This window comes from Cucumis sativus, chromosome 1 (genome assembly GCF_000004075.3).
Source record: "Cucumis sativus cultivar 9930 chromosome 1, Cucumber_9930_V3, whole genome shotgun sequence".
In the NCBI taxonomy this organism is placed as follows: domain Eukaryota; kingdom Viridiplantae; phylum Streptophyta; class Magnoliopsida; order Cucurbitales; family Cucurbitaceae; genus Cucumis; species Cucumis sativus.
In genome coordinates, this window is record NC_026655.2 from 14,036,934 (window position 1) to 14,051,480 (window position 14,547).

Sequence of the window (14,547 nt, forward strand, 5' to 3'; positions counted from 1 at the left end):
ATCTTCAAAATGAATGGAAAGGTCTACATTTATAGAGAATTTCTATGGATTTTAGGTGGTCTTGGGTCCATTTGACCGTTTGACTTGTGCTTGAGCTCATTATCTTTTTTTTTTTCAATTTTTATGGGGATAGTTGTAAATTTAGTCATTAGATGCAAAATAATTAAGTATATAGCAACATTTTGAAAAAATTGCAAATCTAGTAAAATTTGTCAAATTCTATAAATGATAGAAGTCTATCACTGATAGACCGTGTTGTAAATATAGATCTATCATTGATAGATCATACAAATATATATCAGTGATACAAGTCTATCAGCGATAGTTTTGCTATATTTGTATTTTTTTTAAATGTTGCTATATCCTTAATTATTATTCCTAAAATGACCATCAATTATAATTACCCGTTTTTATATTAAGGCCTGAAATGGGTTGGGTAAATTTAAGAGGTTTTAACTACTATAGCCTAAAGTGTACACCATATTACAAGATGAACTCAAATTTCCCAATTTTTCAGAAATGTCCTAAATGGGCTAATATTTTAGGGATAGTTGCAAATTTAGCAATTAAATTCAAATTAATTAAGTATATAGCACAATTTTAAAAAAATTGCAAATATAGCAAAATTTGTCAAATTCTATCAATGATATAAGTCTATCACTGATAGACCATATTGCAAATATTGGTCTGATATACCATATGAAGTCTATCAGCGATACAAGTCTATCAGTGATAATTTTGCTATATTTGCAATTTTTTTAAAATATTGCTATATCTTTAATTATTATTGCTAAAATAGTCATCCATTGCAATTTCTCAATATTTTACACAAATATAGGGTCAAAATGACCAATTTATCCATCTTTATTATTAATAGTACATTAAAAAATAGAACAAGGAAAAAATGATAGTAGATCATAATTAAGATTTGCATTTATTAGATATTCAATGTAAATATGGTAAGTGATTAATTCTATTATGGTAATATTATCATCAAAATTACTCCTTAATTATTTTTCTTTTGATGATTTTGTTAAAAAATTATTCCCTCGATCTCTCTTTCAGTGTCCAATCTCTCTCTCCATCCATTCTTTCTTTCGTTTTGTATTTTTTTCATATATTCCATGTAATTATAGTATATGTTGAATAATAAAAAATTGCAGCGGGTAGCATTTTGAGAATATGATATAACAAATATAGCACATTGTTTTAAAATTTTGCAAACATGGCAAAATTTTCACTTATAAAAATACTCTTCATCTTGAATTTTTTATTATTCTTAAACTACTCTTCAATAGCTTATTTATTTTCCTCTTTTTAATACCCTACTTATTATTTATTTATTCTTATAGGGGAAAAATTCTTTGTTATTTCTATCTTAATCTTGATTTTAGAACATTAATAATACAATAATTGCAATATGAAATACAATGGTTGTTGATTAAAATAATTTAACTTCATTTGTGATTTTTTTTTTACTTTTTTCGACATGTATTTTGAGTTGAATCTGATTTCAAATGATTTTATTTTTTTTTAGATTGATTTTTTTTTGTTTTACTTTGTCTCATTTTTTTATATTAGTATTGTGATATACTTATATTATATGTATTGGTTGGTTGATACAACTACTACACAATTTTCATTTTTTTTCAAATTTTATTCAGTTCATTATTGTATTATTAAGGATATAAATGATATAACTCAATATATCATTATCAAGTATATCAAAATATATTGTTAAAGCATATCCGTAAAGTGAATCATTATCAAGTATATGAATCAAGTTTACATATGTATATCAAGTGTATTTAATCAATCAAATGTATAAGTGAAGAATACTAAGTGTATCTAGTGCATCAGGTGTATCAAACATATTATGTACATCAAACGTATCAAATTTGTTGAGTATACCAATGAAATATAACAAGTTTGTTAACAGTGTATCAAACTTATAAGTGAAGTCTTTAAGTGTATCAAACTAATCAAGTGTATCAAGGCCTAAGGACTATCAAGTGTATCAAACTAATTAAGTGTATCAATTTCAATGATACGTGTTATTTCACTTAATTTTCTTAACGCGTGTGTGTACTTTTAACAAACATTTTCATGAAGGAACAACTACGGACAGACAAGGCTGCTAGGCAGAAGCAACCTTATAGTCATAGTAGTGGGTCGAAGTCGTTTCTACAACGACAACATGACATTGCCGAAGAACGAGGTCTACCAGTCGACCAACTTGAATTATTCAGAGAAACTCACGCTCGGAGTGGAGAATTCATTTCGCAGGCGGCTGGGATGTGCATGTTAGTTTGAACTTGATTTTGTCTAAATTATGTACTTAACCTTTCTCTAATTCATAACTTACATAAAATTTTATTTGTTGTAGAGTCAAATGCTGGAACTTCAGTCCTAGTCTACCCTAGAGAGTTTCAGCCACTCTCTGATGATGATATTTGCGAGATCGTTTTGGGTAAGTGTCCAAGCTACTCAAAAGGTCTTGGTTGGAGGACCCAAGCCCAAGTCCTGCAAAAGTCCTGGTAGCAATTCTTCTACCACTTCTTCACATTCTACAGCGGTCAAAGAAGCTAATGCAATCCTCATTGATCAACAAAGACTTGAGATTCAAGAAACTAGACACATGATTGAAGAGCAGAGAAGGTTCTCCGAGATGCAGTCTAAACAAATGGAAGAAATGATGAAAAAGATTGAAGAATTGAGTGGGACACTTGGAGGATCGTGCGATGTCCGCGGCTTTTTTATTTTAATTTCCTTTTCCATGTCACTTTTTTTTCTAATTTGAAACTATGTTCTTGTGACATTTATCTAATTATAATACAATTTCAATTTCGATATGTTACTGATTATTTTGGTTGTTCATTTTTTATTTAAATTAAATCAAAATCGAATAGAAACTACAATGAAAAAAAAAAAAAAAAACTAAATAATTAATAATAATAAAAAATTAAATGATATTCCCGATGCAGATACTGTGTCGGAAAAAAGGAATTTCCCTGACACATGCACACGACATCTGGGACCGTTTCACGATGCACTGTCTTCCGACGTGTAGAAAACGTCGGTAGATTTCTAGGGGTAAGCCGACGCATAAAGAACGTTGAAAGTACCGTTGGGAGATATGAAATGTTGACGCAGTTTTGTGGTGCATCGGAGATGGGTCTCCCGACACGTAATACGTCGGGAGAGCTTGTCCCGACGTTTTTCTCAATCTTTCTCAATCGGGAATACACCAATCTCTTGTAGTGGATTCCAACTTCTACAACTTTCTAAAGAAGCTACAAGTGACTCCAAGTTCTACAAAGGTAGTAAAGAAGCTGCAAACGACTCCAACTTCTACAATCTTTCACATCAAACGACACCAACTTCAAGAACATCATGTGCTCTGCTTTCAACTTCTACAAGCTTTCTAAAGAAGCTAGAAACGACTCCAAATTTCCTCCTCTAACCAAGTGAGAGCGAGAAAGAATCTCTGCTTCATCAAATCAAGCGAGAAAGAATCATACCAATGGAAGTAATTGTCTTTACTTATATACCTAAAATCATTTCCTTATCGAACCGATATATGGAAATTTGGTCGGATTCACACGAACTCTCGATCTCTAAGAACTGCAAAAATGAAATGAGAAAGCATTAGGATTCAACCACTCGCATAAAAAATATTATACAAAATGACAAACATGAAATCCCATGGCATAGAATAGAACGGAATCATTGAGAAGGATAAACGTAAAAAGCATCCCAATATTATTTTAGAAAAAACCCGCCCAACCTAGTGCAATCCAAACAAACACAAAGTCTGGGAATAACCTTTTTAAAATTAAAATCTTCTCTCCTTTTTGTTTCCACTTGCGGATTGAACAAAGTTTTAGATCGTTATAGCTAGCTTCTCCTGCTATGGACATGTGCCCAAAGCCAACACCAAGCCAATGGAGAACCAGAATTCAGAGAAAATGGAAACCACCCAAAAGGTTGAAAGAAAAAAGGGTGGTCTTCGAACTATGCCTTTTATTATAGGTAATTTTCAACAAGTTCTAAAAGTTCTGAAGCATAAATTAGTAATATGATCACTAACAAAAACTCCAAATCTGCAGCAAACGAGATATTTGAGAAGATTTCAAATGTTGGTCTTCATGCAAATATGATATTTTACTTGATGAATGAGTATCATCTGGATAGTGCTAAAGGAGCTATCGTCTTGTTTCTGTGGTCTGCATTGACAAACTTATTGCCCATTGGTGGGGCTTTCCTCTCTGATTCTTACTTGGGTCGATTTAAGGTCATCGCCATGGGGACAGTGGTTACACTTGTTGTAAGCAAGGATTCATTTGCTTAGTTCCAACCTGAATATCTGTTTGTTTCATCTGTTTTTCAACTTTGATCTTTCTTCGGACTTCAGGGAATGGTGGTTTTATGGTTAACAGCCATATTTCCAAAAGCAAGGCCTCCACACTGTACACCAGCTGGGGAATTTTGTGTTTCAGCAAACACTGCTCAGCTGATGCTTCTGTATTTTGCATTTCTTCTTATGGCAGCCGGAGCTGGGGGAATTCGACCATGTTCCTTGGCGTTTGGAGCAGATCAACTTGAAAATCCAGGCAACCCCAGAAACCAGAGGACTATGCAGAGCTTCTTCAACTGGTACTATGCTTCAGTTGGAATTTCAGTCACCATTTCGGTGGTCTTTATGGTTTATCTCCAGAATGCTACCGGTTGGGTTGTGGGATTTGGAGTTCCTGTTGGACTTATGCTGTTTTCCACAGCCATGTTCTTTCTTGGCTCTTCATTGTATGTTAAACTGATGGCGAACAAGAGTCTGCTTAGCAGTTTGACTCAGGTAATCGTTGCAGCTTGGAGAAATAGACACTTGGAATTTCCCCCACAAGCTTCTGATAAATGGTTTTACCATAAAGGTTCAAAGCTTGTCACCCCAACGCCTAAACTGAGGTATGTTAATAATCAAAACGTTCCATAATTATTGCTTGTTATGCTTTTAGATTTTCTAAAATGATCCAGGTTGATTCTTCTGTCTTGCTTTCAAGGTTTCTAAACAAGGCTTGCATAATAAGAAACATAGAAACAGATCTAGATTCTAATGGAATGGCCAAATTCCCATGGAGATTAAGCACGATTCAACGTGTAGAAGAACTAAAAGCAGTAATCAGAGTACTTCCGATTTGGTCCACTGGAATTGTAATCAGTGCCACCATTAACCAATTCACCTTCTATTCTCTCCAAGCTAGCACAATGGATAGACATATAACACCTCACTTTCAATTCCCAGCGGCTTCCTTCGCTGTTTTCACAATCCTAACCCTTACAATCTGGGTCGCAATATACGATCAAATAATCGTTCCACTACTAGCGAAGTTCACCAAAAAATCGAATGGACTCACTTTAAAGCAGAGAATGGGCATCGGACTGGTAATCTCATGCTTGGCCTCAATAGTGTCGGCAGAAATAGAGAGAAAACGAAGAAACAGAGCAATTCATGAAGGTCTAGCCAACGTACCAGGAGGAATTGTGCAGTTGTCAGCGATGTGGCTGGTTCCACAACACTGCCTGGCGGGGTTGGCTGAAGCGTTGAACGCAATAGGACAGATTCAATTCTTCTATTCGCAGCTGCCGAGGAGCATGGCCAGCATTGCAGTAGCGCTGTTCTCGCTAGGAATGGGCGGAGGGAGCTTGGTGGCAGCGCTGACTGTAAGCGTGGTGAAAAAGAGGACAAAGAAGAATGGGAAGGGATGGCTGTCAAATAATCTGAACCAGGGGCATTATGATTACTACTACTGGGTGTTGAGCTTGATGGGCGTCGCTAATTTGTTGTACTATTTGATCTGCAGTTGGTTCTATGGAGATGAGAAAGAGGGAATGGAACAGAGTAGGATTTGGGATGATAAGGAAGCCATTGAAGCGGAGGCCACCTTCAATTCTTGATTTGGAGTATGGATTGAAATTTCTATGGTCAAAGTTAACTCATTGGTATTCAACATGCAGTCCAACGGAGATTTGATCTCCAATCTCACTAATGGTTTTTTGAAAAGGAAGAAATTTTTATTACAAATGGGCATCTCTTTGAAGACATTTCTACCGTGGAAGGTTTTGATTTTTGCCATTGTTGTATAAAGAAATTGAAAGAAAGAGTTAGTAGATACTATAATTGATTTATGTTTACTATAACTTATTTATGTTTAAGTTGGCAATAAAAATGTTAAAATAAGCATACCTCAACCGAGAATGAGAATGCTTAAGTTTAGTTAGATTTCCCCCTCCCACAACATATTTTCAACAAACAATTTATTGTAACATGACTCAATTGACATGGTTAAGAAAACTAGGTAAAGTTTATTAACCCACGACTACTTTCATTATTGTTTATGTGGTTAGTGGTGCAAGTGGTTAAATGCAAATTATTCACCATGATTCTCTAACAACTTCGTATAGTTGTAATCTTTAGGGTATTTAAATCCGTAAATTTATATAAATATGATTAGTTTACAAAATATTTAATAAAATATTGTAGTTTAAAAAATATTTATTGAAATATTGTAGATTTGCACCGAAGACATAGGAGAGAGAGTAAGAAGTTTCTATTCACCCAAATATTTCTCTCTTCAACGTTGAGTTTTCAATCCAACACCACCTTTCCTTTATATATACATCCATGTAGTCTGACTACTTCATTTACAAACAGATCAGCCACAGAGTTGGCGATATAGGGATGTTTCAAGGGTAGAAAATGTCCATACTTGCTGAATCTATCTACCATCACGAAATCACCTCATATCCATTAGACTCCGATAGTCCCTCCTCAAAATCCATAGAAATGTCGCTCACACACTATTCGGTATTTCTAGAGGTAACAACAACCTTGTAGGTGACAATGCCATTGCTTTATTTTTCTGATAGATCAAACACTCTTCACAATATTTCTGCACATCGAGTTTCATACCCTCCCAATACAACTCAACAACCAATCGTTTATAAGTTCTAAGGAACCCAGAATGCCCCCCAAGCACGGAGTCATGGTAGGTGTGGAGAATTGTTGGAATCAATGCTAAAGACTTGGAAATAACCAACCTAATTTGTATACCTCAACATCCCCTGCTGAATGGAATACTTGCTTGCCTTGTTATCCTCCCCTCATGTCGTTTCTTTCATTATCAATTTCAGCTGGTCATCGTTTTCAACTTCTTCCTTGATGATCTTCAAGTCAATCAAGGTGGGGGCTGTAATATTACAAATTTGGACAACCGGAAGCATTCTAGATAGAGCATATGTCGCCTTGTTCTTCAATCCTGACTTGTATACCACTTCGAAGGAATGTCCCAAAAGCTTAGCAATCCACTTTTGGTATTGTGGTTGAATAACCCTCTGTTCCAATATAAACTTTAGGGACATTGATTCATCTTCACTATAAACTTCCTCCCTAGAAAATAAGGTCTCCATCTTTGCACAGCGAGAACAACTACCATAAGCTCCCTTTCATACACTAGTTTAACCTGATCTCTCATAGCCAATGTGTGGCTGAAGAAAGAAATAGGTCATTTGGATTGAATGATCACTACTCCTATACCGGATGCATTAGTCTCCATTTCAAATAGGGCATCCAAATCAGGCAAGGCTAAAACAAGAAGAGTCATCATAGCATTCTGCAATTTCTAGAATGCTTCAAGGGACTCCTCGTTCCACCTAAATCTGTCATTCTTAAGTAGTTGAGTTAGAGGAGCGGCTATAGACCTGTAGTGTTGGATAAATTTCCTATAGTACCCTGTCAATCCCAAGAAGCCTCAAACCTCTCAAACATCCTTAGGTATAGGCCATTCTTTGATTGTTCTAATCTTTTCCGAATCAACCTCAACTCCTTGATATGAGATTATGTGTCTCAAGTAATCTACACGTGTCTGTGCAAAACTGCATTTCTTCTTGTTCACATAAAGCTCATTCTTTCGTAGAACTTCTAAAGCCTTCCCCAAATGTGCTAGATGTTCTTCAAAATCCTTTCGATAAATTACGATGTATCAAAGAACACAAGAACAAATTTCAGTGATTGAAATGTAGAGGGTGCATTAGTTAGGCCCAATGGCATAACCATGAATTCATAATGGCCTTCATGTGTTTTAAATGTTGTCTTCTCAATGTCTTTACCACACATACGAATTTGGTGGTATCCGACTTTCAAATCAATCTTAGAAAACTATGTAGCACCATTCAGTTCATCAAAGAGCTCCTCAATTACTGGTATTAGAAATTTGTCTGGTATAATAACATTATTCAACGCTTAGTAGTCCACACAAAAGCGCCAACTCTCATCATTCTTCCTAACCAATAGAACAGGGCTGAAATATGGGTTGTAACTTGGACGAATAATTTCGGATGCTAACATCTCATCCATTAATCTCTTCATTTATGCCTTTTGCTGAAAAACATATGTTGGCTTTTTGGCCCTTAATCTCAAATTAATTTATTTTAATTATTCAATTAATTTATGTTTTGATGATAACAAATTTGATTTTTTTTATTGACAATTTTATTAATTTGAATAGACCATATCGTAGAGCTTGGAAAAATGATTCTAACGCCTCTTGAATCACCCAAATCGAAGTTCAAATGAAGAAAATATTGCTAAAAGAAGCTTAACGAAAAAAATACCCGAGATGGTGACGTGGCGACCAAGCATTCAATTTGAACCAATTAGAGAAAGCCACTTGGAGCAATGAAGAAGTAACAAATGTGGCTTTTTGTTATGTTTTATTGGCTTTTATAAAGAAAATGAATTTAAAAGAAAAATGATTTTAATATTATTATTTTTTCTTGTGTCTAACGGCTAGTTTTTTTAAAAGAGGGTGAAGTTGCTTTATTGATTTCTTTTTAAATAAAATATTTTGAAAAGACATATTATTATATTATTATTTGTATTGTGTCTAACGGCTAATTAAGTTTAAATCTCAACCATTCATTTTTCTTTTACTTATATCTAATGACCAAAATGATTTTGAATTTATCTTTCCTCTCTTTTTAAATACTTCACATTTACACAAGATCACAACATCTTTACAATAATCCTCAAGCAAAAAGCCAACATTGTTATTCTCTCTAAAGCTTCCAATTTTTATTCTTTTCATCTTATTCTTGAGAGCTTCTTATTGTATTGTGAGGATTAAATTTGTGAGCTTCAAATTGTATACTCACTCTTTTAGAGAGTTTTCTTTTGTGTGATTTAAAAATTTCAACATATTGTAACGGTTGGATCCTAACCCGTGGAAAGGATCGGGTTTGCTCTTGAACCCGAAAAAGGAGCAAGAATCGGTTCGGCTCAAATCCGTGGAAAGAGTCCAAAGAAGATTTTCAATCAAAATCCCAAGGGGTGCTTGGGAAAGTGGATGTAGGTTGAGTTTAACCGAACCACTATAAAATTACGGTGTCTTCTTCTCTAACTCTTTTCTAATTATTTTTTAATTTAATTTTAGTTACATATTCTTATTGGTTGAGTTTGATTGCATACTTCCATTCATATCTTTTTATCAATCTTGTTATTTAACAAAGTTTACAAAGTTCTTTATTTAAATTTTAGAAAATATCTAATTAGTTGATTTTACTTTTTATTTGTCAAAAAGTTTATTTAAACCCTATTCACCCCCCTCTAGGGTTGCCATACCGATCCAACAATTGGTATCAGAGCAAGGTTGCTCATCTTGAAATTTTAATTTCTTGATAAACTTTATTGTTAGAGCATTATGGCAAACCTATTGGCAAATGGTATTGTTGAAGGTCAATCTACTTCTAGACCTCCTTATTTTGATGGTTCAAATTATGCATATTGGAAAGCTAGAATGAAAATTTATTTGCAATCTATTGACTATAATTTGTGGTTAATTGTTGCTAAAGGTCCTTATGTACCCATGAAAAATGTTGATAATGTTGATACGCCTAAATTAGAAGAAGAGTATGATGAAAATGAAATGAAAAAGTGTTCATTTAATGCTAAGGCTATTAACTGTTTGTATTGTGCCTTGAGTAAAGATGAATTTAATAGAATATCCATGTGTTCTTCCGCTCAAGAAATTTGGAATACTCTTGAAATTACTCATGAAGGAACAAATCAAGTTAAAGAGTCTAAAATTAGCATGTTTGTTCATAATTATGAATTGTTTAAGATGGATGCTAATGAGACTATCACCGATATGTTTACTAGATTTACTAACATCATAAATGCTTTGAAGGGTCTTGGTAAAGTTTATACAACTTCCGAAAATGTTAGAAAAATTCTAAGGTCTTTACCTAAGACTTGGGAAGCTAAGGTAACGGCGATTCAAGAAGCAAAGGATCTCACCAAACTTCCACTAGAGGAGCTTATTGGCTCACTCATGACTCATGAGATCATCATGAAGGAGCACTTGGAGGATGAGTCCAAAAAGAAGAAGAGCATTGCATTAAAGACTATCTCCTTGGAAGTTGATCCCGAAGATGAGGATGGCCTTGATGAAGATGACATTGCTTATTTCTCACGTAAGTACAAAAATTTCATAAAAAGAAAGAAATATTTCAAGAAACACCTATCAACCCAAAAAGAGTCAAAAGGTGAGAAAAGCAAAAAGGATGAGGTTGATTTGTTATGAATGCAAAAGATCGGGTCATATAAGAACGGATTGTCCTCTCCTCAAATCATCTAAGAAATCCAAGAAGAAGGCAATGAAGGCTACATGGGATGATAGTAGTGAAAGTGAAAGTGAAGTTGAAGAAATGGCAAATCTTGGTCTCATGGCTCATAGTGACAAAGATGATGAACATGATGATAAGGTAACTCTAGAACCTCTTTCTATTGATGAATTATTTGAAAATTTTGAAAGCATGCAAAATGACCTAGAAAAACTTAGTTCTAAGTATGTTGTGCTTAAGAAGAAATACAATGTTTTAATTAGTGAAAATAAGTCTTTACTTGATACAATTGCTTGCTTTAAAGAGAATGAAAATTTTGAGCAAATTGAAGAATTGAATGTCTCTAGTGATAAGCATGTTTGTATTGAGAAAGATGCTTTGCTTGATAAAGTTAGATTTCTTGAGCATGATAGTTGTGAAAAAGATAACTTGATTAAAGTGCTTAAAGAAAATGAACTAAGTGTTTTACAAGAACTTGATAAAGCTAAAGAAACTATTAAAAAGTTGACAATAGGTGCTCAAAGATTGGACAAAATTATTGAAGTAGGAAAATCTTATGGTGATAAGAGAGGTTTAGGCTATATTGATGAATCATCTACTCCTTCAAGTTCTAAAACTACATTCGTTAAAGCATCACCTATTGTGCCTAAGTTTAACATGTCTAATCATGTGTCTAATCATGTTAAATCTAGTTTTGTACCCATATGTCATAATTGTGGTGTTGAAGGTCACATTAGACCTAAATGCTTTAAATTGAAGTATGCTCAAAATACTTATTCAAGAAGAAATTTTTCGCAAAGAGCAAAGTTTTACATTGCTCCAAGGAAGAATTTCTCCAATAAAAGTAGAGTACATAAATTTGTTATGAAAAATAAATCTTTGCATAATGTTGTTTGTTTTTCTTGTGGCAAGTATGGACATAAAGCTTATTCTTGTTACCTATCTAGATCTAGTGCTTGTAATGTCTATGAAAAAATGAAATGGATCCCTAAATATGTAAATGCTAACATTCTAGGACCCAAACAAGTATGGGTACCAAAGGATCAAACTTGAAATTAGTTATTTTTAGGTTTGTTTGAAAGCCTCCAAGAAAAACAAATGGTACTTGGATAGTGGTTGCTCAAGACACATGACGGGAGACCGATCCAAGCTTATCTCTTTCTCCAAAAAGAATGGAGGCATGGTAACCTTTGGTGACAACAAGAAAGGTAAAATAATTGGTAAGGGTAATATAGGAAATGATTCATCTACTTTGATTGAAAATGTTCATTTGGTTGATGGTTTAAAGCATGATTTGCTTAGTTTTAGTCAATTGTGTGATAAAGGATTTAGAGTAATATTTGATAAAAGAAATTGCATAATTGAAAATGTTAGTGATAGAAAAGTTTTTGTTTGTTGGAAATAGGGATGAAAATGTGTACAGTCTTGATTTGAATGATTATCGCTATTATTGATAAATGTCTTTCGGTTTTGGCATAATGATTCTTGGTTATGGCATAGAAGACTAGGACATGCTAGCATGCACTTAATTTCAAATATTTCTAAAAATTGTTTGCTTAGAGGTCTTCCTAGTTTTAAATTTGAAAAAGACAAAGTTTGTGATGCTTGTCAAATGGGTAAGCAAACTAAGTCCTCTTTCAAATCTAAAAATGTGATCTCTACTACTAGACCCTTACAACTATTACACATGGACTTATTTGGCCCTTCTAGAATTGCTAGCTATGGAGGAAATTATTATGCGTTTTGTAATAGTTGATGATTTTTCTAGATTTACTTGGGTTTTGATGATAAAACATAAGGATGATGCTTTGAAAAGTTTTATTAGTTTTGCAAAAAGAGTACAAAATGAAAAGGGATTTTTTATTTCCAAAATTAGGAGTGATCACGGAGGAGAATTTGATAATGATGCTTTTAAAGCTTTTTGTGAAGAAAATGGTTTTTCCCATAATTTTTCCTCTCCAAGAACTCCTCAACAAAATGGTGTAGTTGAAAGGAAAAATCGTACTTTGCAAGAATTTGCTAGATCAATGTTGAATGAGTATGGTTTACCTAAATATTTTTGGGCGGAAGCCGTTAACACCGCTTGCTATGTTTCAAATAGAGTTTTAGTTAGACCATCTTTAGATAAAACTCCTTATGAACTTTGGCATGGAAAAATTTCAAATATTGGGTATTTCAAAGTTTTCGGTTGTAAATGTTTTATTTTGAATAACAAAGAAAAACTTGGAAAATTTGATTCTAAGACGGATGTTGGTATTTTTTCTAGGATATTCCTCTACTAGTAAAGCTTATAGAGTTTTCAATAAGAAAACTTTAGTTATTGAGGAATCTATTCATGTTGTATTTGAATGAATCTTGGAAATAATGTTTCTAATGAGTCTATTTGTAGTGATGATTTAGAAAAAGATTTTGGAGATTTACTTGTTAATGAGAAAGGCAAAGAAATTGTTCCAAGTATGCAAGATGTGAACATCATAGAGAAGAAAGAAGAGGGTTCTTCATCCTTGCCTAAAGAGTGGAGATATGCTCTATCCCATCCCAAGGATCTAATTCTTGGCAATCCCGAACAAGGTGTCAAAACTCGTTCTTCTCTTAATTTATTTAGTAATCTTGCTTTTGTGTCTCAAATTGAACCTAGAAGTTTTAAAGATGCCGAATGTGATGAGTTTTGGATTTTAGCTATGCAAGAAGAATTAAATCAATTTGAAAGAAACAAAGTTTAGAAATTAGTCCCTAGGCCTTCTAATGCATCTATAATCGGAACTAAATGGGTTTTTAGAAATAAGAATGGATGAAAATGGAAATATCATTAGAAATAAAGCTAGACTTGTAGCTCAAGGTTATTGTCAAGAAGAAGGTATAGATTATGAAGAAACTTTTGCACCGGTTGCTAGATTAGAAGCTATTAGAATGTTGCTTGCTTTTGCTTCTTATAAAAATTTCATTTTGTATCAAATGGATGTAAAAAGTGCTTTTTTAAACGGTTATATTGTAGAGGAAGTTTACGTAGAACAACCTCCGGGTTTTGAAAGTTTTGATTTACCTAATCATGTTTATAAGTTGAAAAAGGCTCTTTATGGCTTAAAACAAGCTCCAAGAGCTTGGTATGATAGACTTAGCAAGTTTTTACTTGAGAATGACTTTAAGATGGGAAAAATTGATAATACTCTATTTATTAAAGTTAAAAATAATGACATGCTTATAGTACAAATTTATGTGGATGATATTATATTTGGTTCTACTAATTCATCTTTGTGTGAAGAATTTTCCAAGTGTATGCATAATGAGTTTGAGATGAGTATGATGGGAGAACTTAGTTTCTTCCTTGGTCTTCAAATCAAACAACTCAAGGATGGCATCTTCATAAGTCAAGAAAAATACACAAGGGATTTGCTCAAGAAATTCAAATTAAATGAAGGTAAAGTTGCAAAAACTCCTATGAGCACTACCACTAAGCTTGACAAAGATGAAAAAGGTAAGTGTGTGGATATAAAGACTTATCGAGGTATGATTGGATCTTTACTTTATTTGACCGCTAGTAGACCGCGATATCATGTTTAGTGTATGTCTTTGTGCTAGATTTCAATCTTGTCCTAAAGAATCACATTTCCATGCTGTTAAAAGGATACTTAAATATTTGCTTGGAACTATTGATGTTGGATTATGGTATCCTAGAAATGTTGAGTTTAATTTGGTAGGATATTCCGATGCGGACTTTGCCGGTAGTTTACTCGACCGTAAAAGTACTAGTGGGACTTGTCAATTTCTTGGTAGTTCCTTAGTATCTTGGTTTAGTAAAAAGCAAAATTCGGTTGCCTTATCCACTACCGAAGCGGAATATATTGCGGTTGCTAGTTGTTGTGCACAAATTCT

General features: G+C 33.7%; 1 long non-coding RNA gene across 1 annotated transcript; it reads right to left on the reverse strand.

Moving 5' to 3' along the window:
• Nucleotides 1-2,945: 2,945 nt before the first annotated feature.
• On the reverse strand, nucleotides 2,946-5,999 carry LOC116402881. The gene is made up of 2 exons (XR_004215552.1): nucleotides 3,826-5,999; nucleotides 2,946-3,624 (listed from the first exon to the last, which is right to left on the reverse strand). It is a non-coding gene; the product is annotated as an uncharacterized LOC116402881 (long non-coding RNA).
• Between the last annotated feature and the right edge of the window lie 8,548 nt (nucleotides 6,000-14,547).